Here is a 22588-nt window from a genome sequence, read left to right as displayed (position 1 = left end):
CCGACATGTCGGAGCTGCGGAGGATGAGACGAACGGGGCTGCTAATATGATTTGTGTTCCGGCTGTGTTTATGTAATATTAGGCTGCTAATCCTCTCCAACAGCCCAGACCTCTGGAGGAATCACACATTCAATGTATGTTTCACCTAAAGATGCTCTCAGAGCTGTGTGAGCGCACTGACCCTGTGTGTAACGTTCTGCAGCACCACACTGGGATTTATGGCTGTCATCTTACCTCAGCTCTGCCCTGTCAGTGCAGCCTGTGAAGGTCTGACCAGGAGACTGCATCATGTACAGTCCACACAGACACACACACACACACTCACATCCTGGCTCTGCTAAACGCTGCAGCATGTGAAGTGTTGGCTTCTGCAGGTGTGCGATGCAGTATTTAAATGTACTCTCGTGTCTGCAGCAGCAGCCTGCTCGACGGTGAGCAGAGAGACCGAGGGAAGTGGGCTACATAAACATGTAGTACAGCAACCAGGATCTCAGAGGAGGGGGGGTTTAAGCCTGCTGGATTGTGACAGAGGTTTTTAGAGGTGCCTGAAATGAAGCCACTGAAGTCGTAGAGGAGTCAGTGTGCCTCTGTGTTTATCTGCAGGGACGCAGGAGATGGAATGTGTTGCTTTAATTGTGTTTACTATTTCTGCAACGTGTGAAAATCCCTCATTGCACCCTCAGCTGTGAATACTCTGTTATGCAGGAAAAGTATTCATGCTGTTTCTGTTTTATTCAGTGTGCATGTTTCTGGATTTGTTTAAACTGAAGCCATCTATAGGTTATCTATCTGCACACTGCTCACAGAGTCACCAGTTTTCTGCAAGCTGCACTTGTCCTGCACAAATTCCCCAGACAGCTGAGTTGTGAATCAGGGATGCACTCTTACTATTGATCCTTCCTCTGTTTAGAATGAAGAAAGATGGATAATCCAATAATTACACATTTATAGACATTTTTGGGTCATTTTTAAATCAGTTAAAATACACCCCCACTCTCCTATACTTCTCTAAAGGCACATTTTGATGCAAAAGCTGTGTAAAAAATCTTTACAACCATCACTCATTTGACCAATGAAATTCATCATCTTAATGCGTCAGTCCAGGAGTCACGTGTGGATGGTAACGCTACCTTTCCAGAAGCCTAGCTGCTGTTATAAACATTATTTTTGCATTGTGTGGGCTGTTTGGCATTGTCTACTGTTACCATGGAGGTTATGGGGGAGGTTTGCCTTCAGGCCTTTTTGGCAAAAAGCGTTTCTGTCAGAAGTCGTGCCTTTTGAAAAATCTTAGGTAGGGTTGTGTAGTACCTGACAAAGGCCATGTGGGGTGCAGGTCAGGGTGCATGAGTAGGAAAACACAAGAAGCTCAAATAATAGATTACTACCACAGAACAGATCCTGCTTTAAACCTTTCGTCTTTAGAAGAACAACACGTTTGAGGGAGATGAAATGGATCATAATCTGTTTTCAAGGCTCAGAGATTCTTAACTTCAAACTAGAGAAGACTTGAAGTAGAGCTGAGCGATATCAGTCTGTCGATAATTGTCACCATAAATATCAAATCATAATTTCATTTACATTTCAAGGCAGATTTTTGAAAGTGGAAGAAAGCAGACAGTTTGTTAGTTTGTATCTGGATTTAGTTTCTGATGAACTTCTTGAATCCATCATTTCTGACGGTGCTAACAGGAAGCAGGTCTTTAATGGAAGGTGAGATTTTTGTGAAGTTTTAGTTTGTAGATTGTTATTTTCCTCAGATTGAGGTTATTTCCATAATTTGGTTTAAATTTACAACAAATATATATTAAATTGTGTATCAGTTGTGAGTAGGGATGTCAACAATTAATTGACTATCGATTAATTGATTGTTAAGAACTTACTTGAACACATTTTTTTGTTTTTGATTTTCTATCACGTGGAACAAACATCATGTGGTCTCATATTTGGTTCAGCTATCAGGGAGGTGTTTGAAGTTTAAAGCATGTTTCAGAATCAGCTGACTGAAGGTGTTGCTCACAGCGGAGGCGCTCAGCTAGGGGGCTGCAGCTGAGTGACAGGTCTCCACGAGCGCTTTTTTTCTCCACCACCGGACTGATTCTGACCCGGTTGTGCTCCCGGCTGACACCTGACCACGTTCACATGCTTATTTTTCTCAATAAGAAGGAGTAGACAGAAAACTGGACACTGTGGGTCTGAAATATGTTTCTGTTCAGTTCCCTTGTTGAAGTCTGAGCCTTCACTTTTATGACTGTATGTCCGCGGAGGTTATTTATGAACCTGCTCCACACGTTGATATTCAGCGTGTTTAACATTTTGAACACCTCAATACAATCTGTAGCTGTTTAATACCGTCAGTTATATACATTGTGTTTTGAAGGAAAATTTGATTCAGGGGACAAAAACACTTTTGGCATTGTTTTTGATGGAAAATGGTCACGTTATTTTTAATGATTAATCCATAATTGATCGTTAACATTTCCAAAGATCAATCACGGAAAGTACTTGAAATTTACATCCCTAGTTTACAGAATAGTGCACTCTCCTTTAAGGTTACTATAGATTACAGGCATTTAATTATATCAAATTTGTATGGAACATTTGTTACATTTATACTGAGAAAAATAATATCACAATAATTATCATTATGGAATTATCGCCCAGCCCTAACTTGAAGCTCTGTTAGTACTTAGACATTTCTAAATTAGCGATTGTTGAGTTGTTAGAGACATTTCTTTTACATTATATACAGTCTTGTTGTGATGTAGTAATGTTTGTAGAAGAGGCATTTCTTGCTGTAAATAGTCAGGTCCTTGTATCGTTTAACTGCATGTACAGTCTTTCAGTCTCTCCTCTGCTCCGCTGTCCTCCACATGTGTTTGTGTGTGTGGTAGTGAAGGAGATCAGCCTTGTCCTCAGAAAACACCAAACACAGAGAGCAAAGGAAAGACAGGCGGAGGAGAGGCTGCATGCTCCACCATAAATCATCCTAAAACTGCATTTTCCGCTCTGCTACTCTCATTCCATGTTTCTTGGAGTACCAAAGAAAGAACCAATCCTAAAGATTACCTTGGCTTCTTAATGATTTAGAGCCAGATCCAACTCAGATGTCCACAGTCAAAACACAGAGTCATCCTCACAGGTGTGTTGTTATTAATTATGCACAGTCTCACACTCTAGTTTTCACTCACATATCCAAGCTCACACCGAGGAGTCCTGTCTGTGCCAACATTTGACTGTAGTTTCTTTGCTGACACATCTGAAATACATCATGCTAGTTACAACTTACCAAGTAACTGTGTCAAAAATTACAAAATTATATGAAAACAGTGCAAATATCTGAAGCAAAATTAAACTGAAATTGAAACATGTAATCAAATCTCCCTCAAATCCGCTCCTACAAGCCCTTATTATGTCATTAAGACATGTTATGTCATCGGTTTTGGCATCCAGAGTTTAAATATTTTTCCCTAAAAAGGGAAAACACTTTACTCATTACATTAATAATTTAAACTTATTAAATCAAGAACAGTAACTGGCACGAACCAAATAGTGATAAAGTGTTCCCACTAACCTGTTCCCACGAGAGCACTTAAAGTCTGTCTCCTTATCTTGCTTCTGGCGTCGCACGCCACAACACCAGCAGCAAAGACAGGGCTGTAAGCGTTTGTTCGAGAGATGCGTGTTTGTCTTGATGATTTCTCTACAAACTGGAGGCAAGATAAAGTTTATTTTCAGCAGTCTAGTTTCACTTTTTGTCCTCAGGAGTGCGATGAGACACTCGGGGGTAAACTTTAGATTTTTTAACGAGGGGGACACAGGAACTTGGACTGCTGACGCCTCCGGGAGGAGTCCTAGTGCATGGTTGAAAGCACCTCATCATGCTAAACATTTGACCTCCTCCGTCCCAAATGTTGACGTGTGTCTGGGATTTTGAAGAGAGTCAAATTAGCCAGATAACTGAGATGGATGTGACCTGTGTGTTTTGGCGTTACCACTGCCCTTAAGAAAGACAGTCTGAAATAATAAATCAGTGTTTCGTGACGTTATCAACATTTTCCCATAGCGCGGCAGCGTTCCCCTTTGACTATTCTCCGTTTCCACAGGGGACCTTCCCTCCAATTTATTTCTGGGGTGTGAGATTTGGCCTAAACAAGTGACAAAGACTCACACTTTCCTTTGAAAAAGTGCAGCATAGTTGGATTATTTTGCAGGAAAGTAAGGCAGGAACAATTTGTGGTGACAAAAACTCATTTTCATGCAGAGGAATTCAACAGGATGATTAAATGTGTTTGTGTGGAGGAGCATTTTCCTGATTAGCAAGGTTAAATCATCTTTAATAAATCCAGTTATAAAGCTAGAACTAAACATGCCATGGGAGTACTGATCCTAACTTCATTCTATGGCCGGGGCTGGGCATTAGTGTGCGTATGTTTCCTAAATGTGCTGCAGTGCTGCTCCACTTGCTGAGGTAACAAGCTTAAAAAGGAGAAAACAGCTTTGGCCAGAAAGTTCACTCAGCTCTGCTGCAATGTGCCGTCTCAGGAAAGCTGCATGCAGCTGAGATGCTGTGCTGGCTGTGTGAGAGGACCCATGCAGCAGCAGATACTCCTTTTCCACCAAGGCAGTTTCAAGGCCGGTTTGGAGCCGGCGCTCAATTGAGATCTGTTTTTTCCTGTTTCGACTGCAAGTGAACCAGCTCCCGGCCGGGAAAACCAGTTCCAGAGCGGCTCCAACTCTTTGCTGGTTTAGAATCGCGACCGGGGTGAGGGGCGGGATTGACGTTATCAAAAACACAAACCAAACGTGTTTCCTCCATTGTCCTGCAGCGAAACAATTAAAAGAGACTAATGGAATCCAAGGCAAAGCAGTGGTCAGCCGAGGAGACAAGCTGCCATTGTCCGATATCGTTGTTGTTGTGAGGGAAAGTTTGCACTAGCGCTGCTGGGAAAAGCGGTCATGTAAATCTGACGTCATGACGGACCTCTTCCATTGGCTGAAGCGGGTGGAAAAAGATACGGGTGCCGTGTTGGTTTGCGAGTTCAACCGGCTCCGAACCAGCGCGAGCACCAGCCCGGAATTACAGCCCGGTTGGTGTTGGTGGGAAAGAGGTAAGAGAGGCTGCTCCTGCCTCTTCTCAGGCCTGTAAAGTGTTCCTTACTGTCTGAGGAAAGAGAACCCTGCTCTGCTTTATGATCATGTAATGCAGAAACCTACGCAACCCAATTCATAGCCATTACCGTCACAGAGTCCCATGTGGACGCGGCAGCTTCCGTCATTGATCCATATGTCCTCTGACCCCAGGACATTGTTGTATGAGCCATGATGAATACACCATCGCTCCATCCCAGCGATCTATATAAAGACAATGTGTTTCCTCAGGATGTGCAGGCTAATGGGTACTGATGGGGATACACATTTGAAAAAGACCACAGGGGCTGAGTGTCAGCTGTTACTGTGATATGCTGTTAGGTAAACATACTAATATTAACTCTATTACTCCAATGAAATTAATTTCACTTACCTCCATAAGAACGAGGGCCTGTATGAAACACATAATGTACAACCAAAAAATGAACCTTCAGAGAAAGAGTCTGTGTTGGTTTACAGTTGACTCTTCAGTGCCTCCAGGGTTAGACGCTTTACATGTTCAGTATTATCCCAGTTAAGTTCACCCCCCGTACAGTGTGTGCCGATCGAGACATGAGCTATCTAGCCTAAACATGTTTATTTCTGCTGTAAAGATCGGCTTTTTTGAATTGGTGTGTATGTGGTTTCTGGTACTTCCGGAGCCAGCCTCAAGTGGACACTCAAGAAACTGCAGTTTTTAACACTTCCGTATTGGCTTCAATTCTCGCGGCCGGAGGTTGCCGTTTGGTCTTCACCGTGACTTTCTTCAGCTGGTCTATTTGAGGAAGGGAAAACACCATAAAAAAATAACCCAAAATAAATAAAGAATAAAAACTACAGCCTGGTCTTTTCAGTCAGCTTCCATTCCTCTGTGGCCTTCAGTAAAACTCCTGCCATATAAGCACTACTGTAAGTCTTGAACATTACTCTAGTTAGTTGTAGTACTGGGCGATATTGAAAATAATGTTATCACGATAAAATATTTCATATCAGTCGATATTGATAATTATCACGATAAATATCAAATCATTATTTTATTTAAATGTAAAGTCAGATTTTTGCTCCTGAGTGAAAGTTGAAGACAGTTTGTTAGTTTGTATCTGGATTTAGTTTCTGATGAACTTCTTGAATCCATCATTTCTGACCGTGCTAACAGGAAGCAGGTTTTTAATGTAAGATGAGATTTTTGTAAAGTTTTAGTTTGTAGATTCTTATTTTTCTCAGGTTGAGCTTATTTCCAGAATTTGATTTAAATTTACAACAAATATATATCAAACTGTATTCTGTGTGTCGGTTTAGTAGATTATCGTTTTGAGTTGTGCTCTCCTCTTTAAGATTACTAAGGGTTACAGGCAGAGTGATGTTGTTTCCCACAGTACAGTGAATGCATCACGGTTATTCAGTGTTCAGTTGTCCTACGGTCGTGGTGGACATTAAACGTGTTCACAGCAGAAGTTGTCTCTGTGCTCTTCCTTTACCCACATCCTGAAAGTATATTTAATGAAGTGTATGAAGTTAATAGTTAACACAGAGTCGACACAGTGTCAGAAATGGCTTTAAGCCCCGCCTACCTCTCATCCTGCGACATGATTGGCTGTTCAATGCTGTCTTCTTCTTCTGTCTAATGTTAGGTGGCAACTAGTCTTTAAGGCTCATTGGTGCCACCCCTCCATTTTAAGTGGCTGGGGGATGTAATTACATGTTTATTTATATTGAATTTTTATTGAACATTTTTTATATTTAAATCGAGAAAAATTATATCACGATAATTATCGTTATCGAATTATCGCCCAGCACTACCTTCTGGCTGCCTGCTGCTATACAAATAATATCAGCCTAGTTTTATTACAGGGTTTGTGACTTCATTTAGCTGAGGAGTGACTTTAGAAAGTATCAAGAGAAATTCCATAAATAGTAATGTGTGTGAAAACAAGCTGTCTGTCTTCAGCTCTAATATTTCTCCAATTAACAGTTCCTTTTTAATTTTTACAACAGGGATCTCTCAAATGTGTGACAGAACATGTTTTGTCCGAGAGCACTTGTGAAGTAGTTAAATGATCGAGCTGCCTCCCTCTGACTTCCCCTGCACTCCTTATCAGCAGCCACATGCAGCCTGTTCATTCTTTTTCCTGTAACACAGCAGACACTATGTTTTCTTCTCATTCCCCTGTCCTTGGTTTAAGTGGACAGCAGTTACAATTGTATTTTTGAATCAACAAATTAGCCCTGCATGGAACATTTGCTTCTCTGAGTACATGTGCAGTTATGAGGAATGTTGTTTTTGTTGCCATAAGACTGCAATGGATTGATGTTAGTTATAAAAGCAAAGTGAAATGATACCCCTCAATGATGAAGAAACCCAAAGGATTATTTGCAGTTTGAAACTCTTTTTCATTGAAAGATTTGTATTATTTCCTCCAGCCATCATTTGACAGGTGGGGGTTCTGCTTTTTCTAAAACATTCACATTTTTATTTATTTTTTGCTGTTATTTCTTTTGAGGTAAATATTAACCCGTGATTCACATTGGGGAATGCAGTTCAGTTTTAAAATTGAAATAATATACATAGTGCTGGGCGATATTAAAAATAATATTAAATATTTCATATCAGTCGATATCGATAATTATCATGATAAATTTAATTGGACATTGAACGTGTTAGAAATGCACAGCAGAAGTTGTCTCTGTGCTCTTCCTTTACCTACATCCTGAAAGTAGATTTAATGAAGTGTATGAAGTTAATAATTAACACAGAGTCGACTCAGTGTCAGACTAACCACTCTGCTTTGAGCTGCTAGGTTTTGAGTTTTCTTCAGTGTCACTGTCGCTCGATTTAGCTGTCTTCACATTCTGCGCCAAACGTTTTTAAGCCCCGCCTACCTCTCATCCCGCGACATGATTGGCTGAAATGTACATCTGTGCACCAATCAGGTTTCAGCGTCTTATAAATCCACAACCCGAATTAAGTTGGTAAGATAAAGCCCCAAATCACAACAAACGTTATCTCAAGACTCTTTTACAAACAGAGCAGGTCTAGACCACTCTATGTCAAATTATGAACAGAGACCCAACACCAAGACAGGATAAGACTCAGTCTGAACCCACCTTAATCCATCATGAGCACTGCACCTCGCAGTATTTAGCTAGTTACAGTGAAGAGGAAAAACTTCTTTTAACAGGCAGAAACCTCGAGCTGAACCAGACTCATGTTAGACAGACATCTGCCTGGACCGAGTTGGGTCTGGAAAGAGGGATAGAGGAGAATAAGAGAGAGAGAGGGAGCGCTGATAGAAGGGGTGTAACGACTCATCTACTACATCGATCTGTGCTCGGCAAGTTGGCCTTCTGGACGACATATGTTGATCTAACATCGTTTTAAAAGGTAATAAATCGATTGTATCCATACTAGGAAATAACACATTGGATTTAAACACGGCAGACTTTATATGGATGTGTTGTTTTTACACTTTTAATGATAAAGACGTTAAACGTTACTCAATTCAGGCTGCCTGTCTGTGATGTCATCGCCACACGCCAGCAGACAACAAAACATAGCATGGCGGAAATGATCAAGCCACCATTGTGGTCCAGCGTGTGGAAACACTTCGGCTTTTTCAAAGATGGAGATGTTCTAAATAAGTCGCTCGCTGTTTGTAGGATATATAAAGGTCAAGTAAAGTTACCACGGCAACACCTCAAATCTATCCAACCACCTACTAAGGCACCATGGGATTTCACACTATGCCGACCGTCCAGGCACCTCTTGCAGCGTTCATCAAGGTAACATCAGCTCTGCAGAAGCCTCAGACCTCTCCAGCATGTTTAGTCAGAGACTAGGACAAAACTCGACTCGGGACAAAAACATCACAACAACAACAGAATCTAGGACTGTCCAGTATCAAGGGATTTATTTCACAGTCACACTGGATGAATTTTTGGCTAAAAAGTTACTGAATCGATTTCAAGTCACTGAATCGTTTCGGATCGTATCGTTCTAAATGAACCAGTGTTAATTTCGTCAACGAAATTATGAAAATAAATGTTCGTCAACGACTCATTTTTTCATGACGGAAACGAGACTATGATGAGCTAAAGTACATCACTGATAATAAAAACTCTGACGAACGTATGTTTTGATTACGTTGATGAGATGATGACGAGATGAAAACTTTAGTGGTGGACCGTCGGACATTAAGAATCCATGTTTCCCCCGCTGTGCGTCTTTAAAGATAAAGTGATGACTTCCTGTGACAGGCTGAGTTATTATCTGAGTGGCTCAGTGTTAGCTTGGTCTCTACCTGCAGCAGGTGTGCTTTATGAACCAGCTCTCCTCACCTCCATGCATCTGTCTCATCTTCATTGAGGATTTTTACCTCCCGGTGTGCGTTAGTGACAAAGACACAACCGGGGGACGTATGTTTAATATTTGACGTTTTGCGTTTTTGCCGCTCTCACTGTAAAAAGCTCTGTGTCTACAGCTTGATTTAATCCAGTTTGGTGAAACATCAGACACATTTAGTAAGTTTGGATCAACTCCTTGTTGAAAGATGCAGATGCATTTCAGAGTGCCGTGAACTGACTGACTGTCCAGGGCCTCTGTCGCTGCAGGGTGCATTCAGGGACCGTCGTAAATGTGCAATACAGACCTTTCATGGCATTTTTCTGTGAATCTAGATAATCAAGATACATTCACAGAGGTCACATCAAGAATGTTTTCTTTTGACATTATAGCAGGGACAGGCTGAATTATTTAACTTAAACACCGACTAAAACTAGACTAAAATGTTTTGAGTTTTCGTCGACTGAAACTAGACTAAGACTATAAAGGGCTGAAAGACTAAAATGTGACTAAACTAACAGGCATTTTCGTCTAAAGACTAAGACTAAATCTAAAATAGCCTCCAAAATTAAAACTGAAATGAACCAATATCGTCCTTTAATCGGATCGGCAACCACTAATCATGATACGAATCGAATGGTTGTTAAAAAGAATCGTTACACTCCCAGGTGATAGTGATGAGACGAGTAGTAGAAGCTGTTGCCGCTGGAGTCCAGCACGTCTGTATCAGCTTGAGTCTTGAACGTCCACAGCAGCAGAATATACAATTCTTAATATTCATATTCTTTTTTATTATTACTAAATACTAATGGATGAACACTAATGTTCAGGGACGTGACATACAATCACCAAAATATGCCGCTCTTCAATCTGCATGTGTGGATCCTGTTCACTAGTAGAACATGAATCCAGCCGTCATGAGCCCTGATATTTCAGTTTCATACATTTCCCTTTGATCACACTTTATCACCGTTCTTTGATGTGACTTCTGAAGTGACAGTGATGTGTGCTGATGTGTGGGTGATGGAGAGCTCTTTTCTTCCTGCTGGCTTTGAGAGGCACAATATTAAAGCAGTCTGTGTAACAAGCAGCCCATGTTAGTTTGACATGTTTGCCACAAAAATAATGAGGCTACAGACGACCTCGATGTTTTCACGTCTCGCTTCGACTGTCAAACATTGTGCTGCAGGACTGTTGTTCCCTCCTAATTTCAGATTAGAACAATTGATTTTTGACTTGGTTTTACATGAGTGGCAGTTTCAATCAATTTAGCGTGTACATGCTGTAATAGATGATGCTAACTAAGAGCTACAGTGCTGTGTCAGCGGAGCCTGTAGAAAAGCATTAAGTGGGGAATTTGACGTCTTAAATGGAGTAACAGCGCTGAGAAATGTAGATATCAAGATGCTTTCATACAACTGTGAGACTGGTTGGGTTTCTTTTTATAAGTATGACGTATAAACTGGTTTGCTGAACCGATAGAAACTGAAGGGTCAAGGGTAAAATTTGTTTATGGTGTATTTCACAGATATAATGATGGTTTGAACAGGGCTTTCTGCAGGGCTTGCTGCTCCGCTCATGCTGCAGAAAGCTTCAGCAGTATCTAGGAATGGCTGTCTGTGGTAATTAAAGAAACGGTTTCCCTTCTATTAACAGCTCTCTTTTTCTGCTACATGTTATGCAGTTTCATAATTTTACAGTACAACTTTCTTCCACCTCAAAAACATCGCCCGTCTCCGCCCCTCCCTTTCCTTCACTGCTGCTGAAACTCTCATCCACACCTTCATCACCTCAAGACTCGATTATTGCAATAACATCCTCTACAGTTCACCCAACACCCTCCTCAACAAATTACAATACATACAAAACTCAGCTGAACACCCCCTCACTCACTCCCGCTCCAGAGACCACATCACCCCAGTCCTCCAGAACCTCCATTGGCTTCCCATCCCCTTAAGAATACAGTACAAGATCCTCCTCATCACCCACAAAGCCCTCCATAATCTAGCTCCCTCCTACCTCACCGACCTTCTGCAGCCATACAATCCCTCCCGCAACCTCCGCTCCACCAATGCCAACCTCCTCACCCCTCTCACCAAACCTAAGCACCAAACCTGGGGGGACAGGGCCTCCTCTGTCACTGCCCTCACCCTCTGGAACTCTCTCCCCCAACACCTCAGACTCTCTCCCTCACTCACCACATTCAAATCCGGACTCAAAACACACCTATTTACAAAGGCTTTTAACCTATAATTGATTGATTTTTTTTTGTTTTGTTTTGTTTTATTGTGCTTTTATTTTGCTGCCTTGCTTTTCTTTTCTTTTTTTTTTTTTTTGTACTGTTGTCCTTTGCTTTTCTATTGTATAATTTTATTTTCCTGTAAAGCGCTTGGAGAATCTTTTAAAGCTCCTTTATAAAAAAAAATGTTTTATTATTATTATTATTACAACTCATCAACATAGGATTACTTCTGACCACATGTGAGGTGTCAAATTTCAATAGAGCTCTGATACCTGACCGACCTCCTCAAACGCCACTCCCCATCTCACCGCCTCAGATCATCAGATCTCCTGTCCCCTATCACCAAGACTAAACACCGCACCTTGGGGGACAGAGTCATTGCCATCGCTGCCCCCGCTCTCTGGAACTCTCTCCCTCTACACATCCGCAACTCTGACTCACTCCAATCATTTAAAAACCACCTCAAGACCTTCCTGTTCAAAACACTACAACATATGACCTCTACCTGCCTCACCTCTGTCTTTGTTCTGTTTTATTTATTTTCTTTATTATATTCATATATATTCAGAACAGGGCTATACAAATCCTATCAATTATTTTTATTGTTATATTTGTGTCCATGTTTTTGTACACTTTTCTTATAATGCAAAATCCCTACCAGAGGAGGAAGTTGCTGTTTCTCTTAAGAGAAAACCCCCGTCCAATGACAAGGCTGTTTTATTTTTAATTCATTGGGTGCAAAAGGGAAAGCCAGTGAATACTGTATGTACTGAGTTCAGCTGCATTTTGATGCATTTTATATTGGTTGTTCCATTTGTCAGTACAAAGTGTGCCAGAACATTTCTTCATCTGAGTTGCCCTCAACCTGCAAGGCATGCCATTTTGAGTGCACTTTGCATTTCTGACCAACAAAAGACAAAAAGATCACTTTATGTGCAGATGCATTACCCATTCTACCTTGCGGTCTGATGCACTCTCAGCATTTGTGAATCTCAGGGGGAAAAAAAACCAACCTCTTTATTCATGCAGTGCTCTACTGTGGGGCCACAACAAACCAACATTCTAGGACTGGTAGGCTCTATATTTTAAGCAATCTTAGACTATTCATGAAGAATAAGAAGCCCAAAAAGAGGATTTTTCTGTGATGAACATACTGCATTAGGAGCAAAAGTCTGTCATTCTGGAGGATGATGTAATAATGAAGGTTTGTACCCCAAAGCAGCACAACCCCAACCTGACTGAGACAGTCTGCACCTCCCCGAGGGGAACCACATCAATGCCGCCTCATCGCACTGTCACCAAATTGTGGTGTGCAGGCAGCCGCAGGTTGTGGCCATTGTTCATGTGTACAATAGAATTGCTGTGCACTGAATATGAAGTGCATTGCGTGCAAGCGGCAACCTCCGGTCTCAAAATATGAAGCCCATACAGAAGTGTTATGAACTGCAATTCATCAAGAATCCGCTTGAGGCTGACTGCAGAAGCACTGGAAACCACATACGCAGTTTACAGCCTGGTTCAAAAAATGGCGTTAGTCTATGTAGCTAATTTCTCTATCTGCACACACTGTATGGGGGGGGGGGGGGATTTTTTTCTAATGCAACGGTTCAGAAGATTTCAATATAACAAGTTTTTGCCCAAATAAGGTCATGACTGACTTGACTAACAGGCGGGAACACTTAGCTGTTGGCTAGGAGGCTCAAACTCCACCTCTTTACCTCACACTTTGACTGGTTGAGTTCAGCTTTACCAATATGGCTCCCGCCGCCGACTGGCTACATAACAGCACTCAGAAACAGATGGGTAATGTCACGGATACTACGTCCATCATTTATACAGTCCATGGATGTGTGGTAAAAGTGTGCTTGTTGGGGGATGCATTGTTGTGTGTGCACAAACAGCAGTGTGTGAATTAAAAGGACACAGTGCAGATTTTTGAGGCACTTTTAAACCTCTGTTCATTTTTGGTGGAGACGATCTCTCACTTGAGAGCAGAAGAAAGGGCTAATGCACATGCCAGACAAGGTTAGCAACGAAGCGTGAATGTGACATAACAGTCAATGCCGCACACACTAACACTCATGAGTTAGCACCACAAAGGGCAGAACACGACCCCCATGACATCACCAGGACGAGGCTAGGTCCTGGACCACTCATCTGCATAAAGCCGATACAGACGGGTCTACAGGGGGTTATTTGATTTTAGGTCAGCTGTTCTGTCATCACTGTATGATGAGGTGTGTGCAGTTTTGTGGAAAGAATATTGATTCAAAGAAAAACACTATTATAGGTCGATTAAAAGGTATTTTCTGCAGGGTTAGAAAACACTTGAGAATCCTGTTTTCCCTGTATTAAAAATATTGCTCTGTCAAAGGCTGTTCTTGTTTTGCTGTCTCTGATTACCATTCCCACTTTTGCAGTCTCACACTGAAGGCCATTACAAAACAGCCTGAAATGAGGAACTACATTTAGGTGTTGCAAATGAAATTTCATGCTGAATCGTTTGAATGTATTAACATGTTCAGTGCTCCATTTCGCTCAATGATTTCATGCAAATTGGGAAATATTTGGATTGTAGAAGGGTCACCATATTCCATAACCTTTTGGTTTGAGGTACGTTTGGCTGAATATTCATGCTGTATTTCACATTCGAATGGTTGCACTCATTCATAACACAGGCTTTCCGCTCCAACCACAACTATGTGACCACATGGCTGCTGTACAGGAACCTACTCCTGGGGCTTAATTGCGTTGGTGGAGGGTATTGATGTGGTTCTTTGTGAGATGAGGTAAATAATGGTGTAATATTGGTAAATACTAGCTTAAAGAAGCCTTTACTGCTGGGCACTTATTTTCCATCAAGAACTAATTCTGTCATGCTTTTCCTGAGGCTGAACTGGAAACCCTAATTTGAGATGATGGGACACCATTTAGAAAATGACAGTTGAAGTTAGCATTAATCGCAAGATAATCTAGGACAAATAAATTAGGTCCATGACAAAATTCCAGTTAGGGCTGCACAACAGGACATAGCTGTATCTTTTATTGTGGCAATAAATAATGCAGTGTGAAAAACAAGCAACCATAGGGAATCGTACCAGTTAAATCTGGAAGGTTACTGCAGGTATTACTAGGGTTGCAAAGGGGTGGAAAATTTCCGGTAAATTTCCATGGGAAGTTAAGCTGGGGAATTTTGGAAATATTCCAAATTGGAAATTATGGGAATTTATGGGAATTTAATGGAAAAGTATCATATCCACGCATAAATATTTGTTTTGTTCTAAGCAGACATCCATCCAAAATAATACAATTTAAACAGATGTATTTGTAAGTAGAACTTTATCAAGTGTTAAATATTTTATTGAACAATCAATTATTTCATTGAAGAACAAAAACATGAATGTTGAGTTAAATATTACTCATCCCCCAGACTCAACCCATTCAAAAATTAACAAAAATGCAATCCCAAAAAAGTCCCATTCAAAATGTTAAATTAAAAGAGCCGCTCTCCCTCCAAACAAGTACCATTCAAAATGTTAAATTAAAAGAGCCCCTCTCCCTCCAACAAAGTCCCATTCAAAATGTTAAATAAAAGTTGCATGTAGGGGGCGTGGTCTCAATAGCCCTGCAGTAAGCAGTGTGCTATGTGCATGTGATTGAGTAATAGCATATACATTCAACTGTACTTGAATGAAATCTGGTTGTTTTAGTCAAGATTATGCTAAAATATATTTTCCCCAACTATATTTAAGTTCCCTATTAAGAGCCAACCTTCAGTTTAGTAAATTCCTGGTTTATTCCTGTTTATTCCCATAAATTCCCGTTTATTCTCGTTAATTCCCGTTAATTCCCATGGAAAGTTTCCAACTTTGAAAATTCCTGGAATTTTGCAACCTTAGGTATTACACAAGAAATGAAGCTACTTGCAGTTTCATTACTCATCAATTGAATATTGCATCAAGAATGTAAAGTGTGATATAAGATTTAAAAAAAAATGCATATTTGCATGAACTTTGTTTTCATATGTATGTGTTAATAATAATCTTTCTTCATTTAAAAAATATCTGAATAATCTTTTTTTTAATTCATCACTAAACTGGCCCTATTTCATCGGCTAGCAGTCAATTGCTAGCTTAGCTTAATCAAACTGCATCAGACTGAAGTGAAAGCATGGCCACTATACCCAGATTTGGAATAGGTGAAATGTATGCTTAGAGAGTCAGCATTGTTTGTTTACTCATATAGTAATCATTTTATGTGATTTACAGATATCAGAAAAAGGGGGGTGTATTTTCTTTGTTTTCCAACTGAACAGCCATGTATACCATTCCGATGGTATACTGTTGGTTGATGTTTTGCACATGCTCGTTTCTCGGGACTTGAGATAGAGCAGAAAAAACCTATGAAGAAACATGGCAGCGCAAAAAATGACAGGAGAATGAAACAAGGATCCTTTTGGACGTTTGTTTTCACATGACGATGCTCAACCTCCATCTCTTTTGTGTCGCGCTGCTTCGATGTCACGTTGGCGGGCTACACCGTGAGTTGTGCTGCATTGATGTCATGCTACCAAGGGTATGATTGGTGCCTCTAGCATGTAAACAATAAATCAGAATAGATCATACCCTGAGACACAGAATTTGTCATTGGAAAGATTTCAATTGAAATAGAAAATAGGAAATAAAATATTTTATTTTTATATTTTCAAATCATGTTAATTTGAAAAATCATCAGATATCACTGCTTCCCTTTGAAGCATTTTTACACTCCCTGTGGCATTCACACACGTATTCACACACTGGTGGCTAGCCTTTGAGATACACTTTGGGTTCAGTGTCTTACCAGAGGACACTTCCACATGTAGACTGTAGGAGCTGGGGATCAAACATACATTTTGATTGAGAGGCAACCCACTGGACCACTGACCTACAGCTGCCCCAGATAGAACAGGCCTTACTCTCTGCAGTATTATGTCCAGTTTTAATGGCCGGACTAAGAGCCTCACACTTTGGCAAAGACTAATGAGAACAAGTTATAAAACTTTGTGGTTATTAGCTGAACACATAAGGGACACACAAAACTAATGAAAACATAATTAGTCCTACAGAGATCTGATTATTGTTGCACTTATTATCCCAAGCTAATATTTTTAGCTTCCACATCTTCTCTAATTAATTTTTTTGCATAGTAAGCCCTGAAGCTGTGTAAGTTTCACTTAATGTGAACAAAGCAGCTTAGAAATAACTAAAGCCAATAACTGAAACCTGCTGAAAAGGAAAAATAAAACAGTGAGATAAGGGTCACCATACAAGAACTGAGAGTTTTACTGACACCAAAGGGCTGCTGTTGAGAATTAATGCCAGACTTAACAGATGAATCCTTCAATACTGGATACAAACTGGAGTTGTATCAATATTAGTTGGGTTATCCCTTTCCCATGCACACTACATGCAATTACCATCCCCTGAGTTGTCAGCTTTCTAGTACTTACTTTTGCTTTCACGCAATCTGTTTACTGTAAAGCTTGGAAAGCTAAGCATGCAAACATCCCTTTTGAAGCAGTGAGAGAGACCCATGCTGTATTTGTGCTCCTTGTTCCTCCCTGATGTACTTTTACTCAAGGCAGAAGTGCACCTGTCACTGCCTTTACATGCACTTTCAGTGAATCTGTAGGATACTGGGGAAACCGCCACATTGCCCCGGGGTACGGCTATAGTGGCCTGCCATGTCACAAAGTATAGACTCTATGTGGTTGAAACAGAGTCTCAGGCTGGCTTTGGGAGCATATGCACGAGCACAGACATCCACACAAAGGTTGCCGTCATAGCAGCTCGCTGTGTGTGTGTATCACCGCGAAAAACATGGGTTGCGTTATGATGTGGCTGTACATGTATTCACAGGGGATTAAGCTAAGCCCATCAATAATGCAGGCCACATGGAGGAGCTGTGAAAACACTCTTTTCTTGTTTTATAAGCTCTTCTTTGCTCTTTGGCCTGATGCATTTACAGAAGGTAAAGTCAGACAGTAAATCCTCTGCACATGAACAAGGGTTGTTCTTGAAACTTTTGAATGAAGTGTCGGCTCTCTCCGCCTGCTTTCCTTTTATTTCTTATTCATCAACCTTCTCTGTTTCCTTCTCTTCCTCCATATTCGGTGGAGCCCTGCACAGAGCCCTTGGTGATATGTCTATATATAGAAGGAAAAGGAGGAGCAAGATTAGGAAAAATAGAGTACCTTTTAGTGTGCTGTCCTGGGAAGCTCGCGACAACGCTCCTCTCTGAAAGGGTTAATGACGCCCAGATTTAGCCAATAGATTGTTTTGATCTGTGGAGGAGTGACAAGAGGTGAGGAGAAGTCAAGCCTCGGCAGTCCGAGATAGATGTCCTCAATTAACCACAGAACTTTCTGGCCTGATGCCCTTTAGGAAGGACAACCTTTCCAGCACATAGCCTGCTTTGTTCTAATGACTATTCAGTTTCAGGAATGTGCAAAACCTGTTTTGTTACAGAGGCAGATTTTTTCTGATATTTTAAATCAAGGATCTATGGTATTTAAAAAAAAAAATCTGTTTGTGCAAGAACAGTCCCACAAGGCTTCGTTTAAAGGGGACATATCACGCTTTTTTCATCAATATATATTGGTCTAAGAGGTCCCCAAAACATGTCTTTAAAGTTTATGCTCAAAAAAACACTTTAAAATCAGATTTTGGCATGCCTGAAAAGCCCTCTTCTTCATTCCTCATCAGAACAGTCTGTTTTCTCTCTGACCACGCCCCCTCAGGAAGTGGATGCGCCTCGGCTCTCCAGCACGTTGATCTAATGTTTACATGTTGGCTGAATATACACGGCTGCTCAGAGATCACGTTACTTCAACCCTCTGAATCTGATCCAGAATCTGATCCTGACGGAGAGGCGCCTGTAGCAGGACCTTTCTGAACCATTGGTCATAGATTTAGTGTTTCTTGTTGTTTTATTTATCAATATGTAGACGTGTGTCTTGGTACACAGCTACGAACATGTAGCTATGTGGCTATGCTAACTAGCGCTAGCACTTATCCATGATAAATAAAAATCATCCACTAGATCTTCAAATCTGCAGATGTGGGGAGTAAAACCGACCTCTGCCAGAAAGGCAGCAGGACCTTTCTGAAGGATTGGTCACAGATTCTGTGTTTCTTGTTGTTTTATTTGTCAGTATGTCGACGTGCGTCTTGGTACACAGCTACAGCTACAGCTACAGCTACAGCTACAGCTACAGCTATGAACATATAGCTATGTAGCTATGCTAATTAGTGCTAGCACTTATCCATGACAAATAAAAATCATCCACTATATCTTCAAATCTGCAGACGTGGGGAGTAAAACCGACCTTTGTGTTTATTAAGACAGCCTACAACTAGCATGCCTCCCTCCTAAGCTCCTTGTTAGCACACATTTGTGCAGGTAATGAAAAACGGAGGAGGGATTCAGTATTATTTTATACAGTCTTTGGGCTGAACAAACTCCGAGCTTTGACTCCGTGACAGACCGGATATTGTTGTTACGTAACAAAAACACGGAAGTCTGAAACGGCTCGTTTCACACACATTTACAGAAAGGTGTAGAAATCAAAACAGGGGCAGAATGGATTTTTTTCATTCTCGGGGGGTTTGTAGACATGCCAGGGAAACATATTTCAGGTAGAGAACCATTAAAAAGTCAATTTTGCATGATATGTCACCTTTAAGTCCTTTAACGCCACATAAGAGTGTCTGTACAAGTCTTATCAGATACAATTAGACACACAAACAGTGTTCATTTCATTTACGAAAATGATGACGATAAATCTTTGTCAATGACTAATTTTTTCATGAAGGAAACAAGACTATGGCTACGTTTACATGAGACTTTTAATTCCTCTTTAATTCCGAATTAAGATTAAATCCTCTTTGAAAAGATTAAAAATGACCATGTAAACACCTAATTCCGAATGAAAATGATAATTCTGAATTAAATTTAAATCCGATGTAAGTGGCTGGTTTATTCTGATTTTAAATCCGAATTGAATAATTCCTCGATCGTGTATACGTTCATTCCGCTTTAAATTAATTCCGGTCGTTCTGAGCATGCTCGTTCCCTTGTCCTGTCGCGATGACGCACATACTCCACGCTGGCGGGCTCATATTCCAGGCTGAGGTAGAGTAGCCGTTGCACTAACCGGCATTGAATCGCCACAGTCCGGTCTTCCGCCTCCCTTCTCCGGTCGTCTATCTCTCTTCTCCTCCTCAGCTGACGAAAGTGAAGCAGTACGTTTGTGTCGAGCTGCTTTTTAACAACTATAGTCAAAATCAAAGTGACATTTGAACTTATTGTGTGGTCTTCCATGTTGTAACGGAAAATGAAAGAAGCAGGAACTGGAGTCTGTTTTCTTCCGGTAAACATAAATACGTCACGCCCGCCCCTGTCCAACCAGAACCCTTCCCAACCCCCAGACCTTAAGAGGAATTAAATAAAAACAATCAAACGTGTTTTCCATGTAAACCTCAATTCGGAATTACTATTTCCATGTAAACACGAAGGAGAAAACTTTAATTCCAAATTATTTAATTCGGAATTATTAATGCAGAATTAAAAAACATCATGTAACTGTGGCCTATGACGAGCTAAAGTGCTTCACTGATAATAAAAACTCTGACGAACACATGTTTTGATTTTGTTGGCGAGACGATGACAAGAAGAAAACTTAAGTGGCGGATCGTCGGACATTAAGAATCCATGTTTCCCTCTGTGCTGTGCGTCTTTAAAGATAAAGTGATGACTTCCTGTGACAGGCTGAGTTATTATCTGAGGGGCTCAGTGTTAGCTTGGTCTCTACCTGCAGCAGGTGTACTTTATGAACCAGCTCTCCTCACCTCCATGCATCTGTCTCATCTTCATTGATGATTTTTACCCCCGGTGTTCGTTAGTGACAAAGACACAACCGGGGGACGTCTGTTTAATATTTGATGTTTGACGTTTTTGCTGCTATTACTGTAAAAAGCTCTGCGTCTACAGCTTGATTTAATCCAGTTTGGTGAAACATCAGACACATTTAGTAAGTTTGGATCAACTCTTTATCATCAAAGATGCAGATGCATGAACTGACTGTCTGTCCAGTGCGCCTGTCACTGCAGGTGCATTCAGGGACCGTCGTAAATGTGCAATACAGCCCTTATATTGTGTTCATGGCATTTTTATTTGAATCAAGAGAATCAAAATATCTTCATAGTGGTCACATCAAGAATGTTTTCTTTAGATTTTTATCAGGGACAGGCTAAATTATTTACCTTAATATATTACACAAAAGTGTTAAAAGAGTGAAATGTTGACTTGGTATAACCCTCATACCGATATCTGATCGACTACATGAATTATTTAAAGAGTGAAGATGTTTTGGAAAAAATCAAAGACTAAAATGTTTTGAGTTTTTTCATCGACTAAAACTATAAAGGGCTGCAAGACTAAAATGTGACTAAAACTAACAGGCATATTCGTCTAGGTAAGTCTAAGACTAAATCTGAAATAGCTGCCAAAATGAACACTGCACACAAACAATTAGGCAAAACAAAATCTCCTAAAGCAGGGTCACTTAGAAGGCAATTTCTGTCCACAGATTCATATGATAAATATACATTCATCTGTGTGCATCAGATACAGAGGGTAGCTTGGAAGTGCAGTGTTATCACACACATTGATAGTTGGAATGGATCGTAAGTTGCATCATTTCCTCACTCCTACACTTAGCATAGCATTCTGATATTCTGTACACAATCATAATCATGGGTTTTGGATTTAGTGCTTTTACATTATTTTAAGTAATGGTTCTTTGGTTGAAAACAGAGGCAGGATTTTCATTTGGAGCTTGTGACTATCAGAATAATGACTTTTGGTTGCATAGAAACTGGTAGCCCTTTTAACAGAGCTAATGAAAGCGGAACTGTTTCATAGACCCCCTCTCTCTGTTGTAGGGATGGAGGCGGAATGGGGGATGGTGGGGTTGACTTCGAACAAGGTTATGCAGCAGAGGTGGTAATAGAGGTGAAACAGGGTCTGTGTAAATGGGGGAGCAGGCAGGATTGAGCAGCCCAGTGGGAAGGGGGTGCTGGGTCTTTTTCTTTACACATCACGCTTAAGGCTGTGTGACAAATCGATTATATTGATTCATTTGTGTTTGTGGATTTTTAAAAATGAAAATCTAGATTTTCTCTCTGCCTTCCTCCACCACTCCCCCTGGTCTCGTGTAGCTCAACACCCCCGTTTACTCCCTATAGAGGCACACACAAGAAGAGTCTCGTCGGCCGTTTGGTTTAGTTTTGCAGCGTCAGACCTCAAACAAACCACAGTCCACTGCAACGTCTTAAACAGAGGCATGCAGCCGAGTGGGAGACATGGGTCTTACTACTACTGTAGATGCACAAGACTACGACAACCCACAAATGCCAGCGAAGAGGAGCTAACAATAGCTGAATCATTCTCCCATTGATCCCCTATGAGACGAAAGGGCCAGGGTGGAAAGCTATTACTGATGAAGTTGCACTGCATAAGGCTAAAGGTACGGTGCCCGTATGTACAGTTTATCCAAATGTTTAAATCGGCCAATCCTAGGTATGTACTACGTAGCTACAAGTATTTTTGCTGAAGTTGCCCTGCCGTATCTGTTCAACTGTACACGTGAAAAGATCGTTAGGGAGCTGGAAGGGATGTCATTTTATTCCACAGAAGACATAACGTGGTCCAGTCGAACCATGCAGCCTTCGATAAGTTTAACAATGCAATATATCACCAAAGACTGAGCTCTGCAAAGTTTCTGCCTCCAACTGCTCACTTCCTCAGTGAGCTAATTCCCCAGGGGTAAAAGAAAT

General features: G+C 40.9%; 1 protein-coding gene across 5 annotated transcripts in view; it reads left to right on the top strand.

Annotated features, from left to right (window-relative positions):
• Positions 1-22588, top strand: part of adarb1b (adenosine deaminase RNA specific B1b) — a 197386-nt gene that overhangs the window by 195 nt on the left and 174603 nt on the right. The window contains exon 2 of one of the 5 annotated variants that reach the window (XM_034694484.1): positions 3044-3139. The exons of the other annotated variants lie outside the window; for them this stretch is intronic. The gene's annotated coding sequence lies outside the window, so the exon portion shown is untranslated. The remainder of the gene's footprint in view (positions 1-3043; positions 3140-22588) is intronic. 5 annotated transcript variants of the gene reach the window in all.

This window comes from Notolabrus celidotus, chromosome 10, assembly GCF_009762535.1.
Source record: "Notolabrus celidotus isolate fNotCel1 chromosome 10, fNotCel1.pri, whole genome shotgun sequence".
NCBI lineage: Eukaryota > Metazoa > Chordata > Actinopteri > Labriformes > Labridae > Notolabrus > Notolabrus celidotus.
This window is presented reverse-complemented; position numbering and strand designations above follow the sequence as displayed.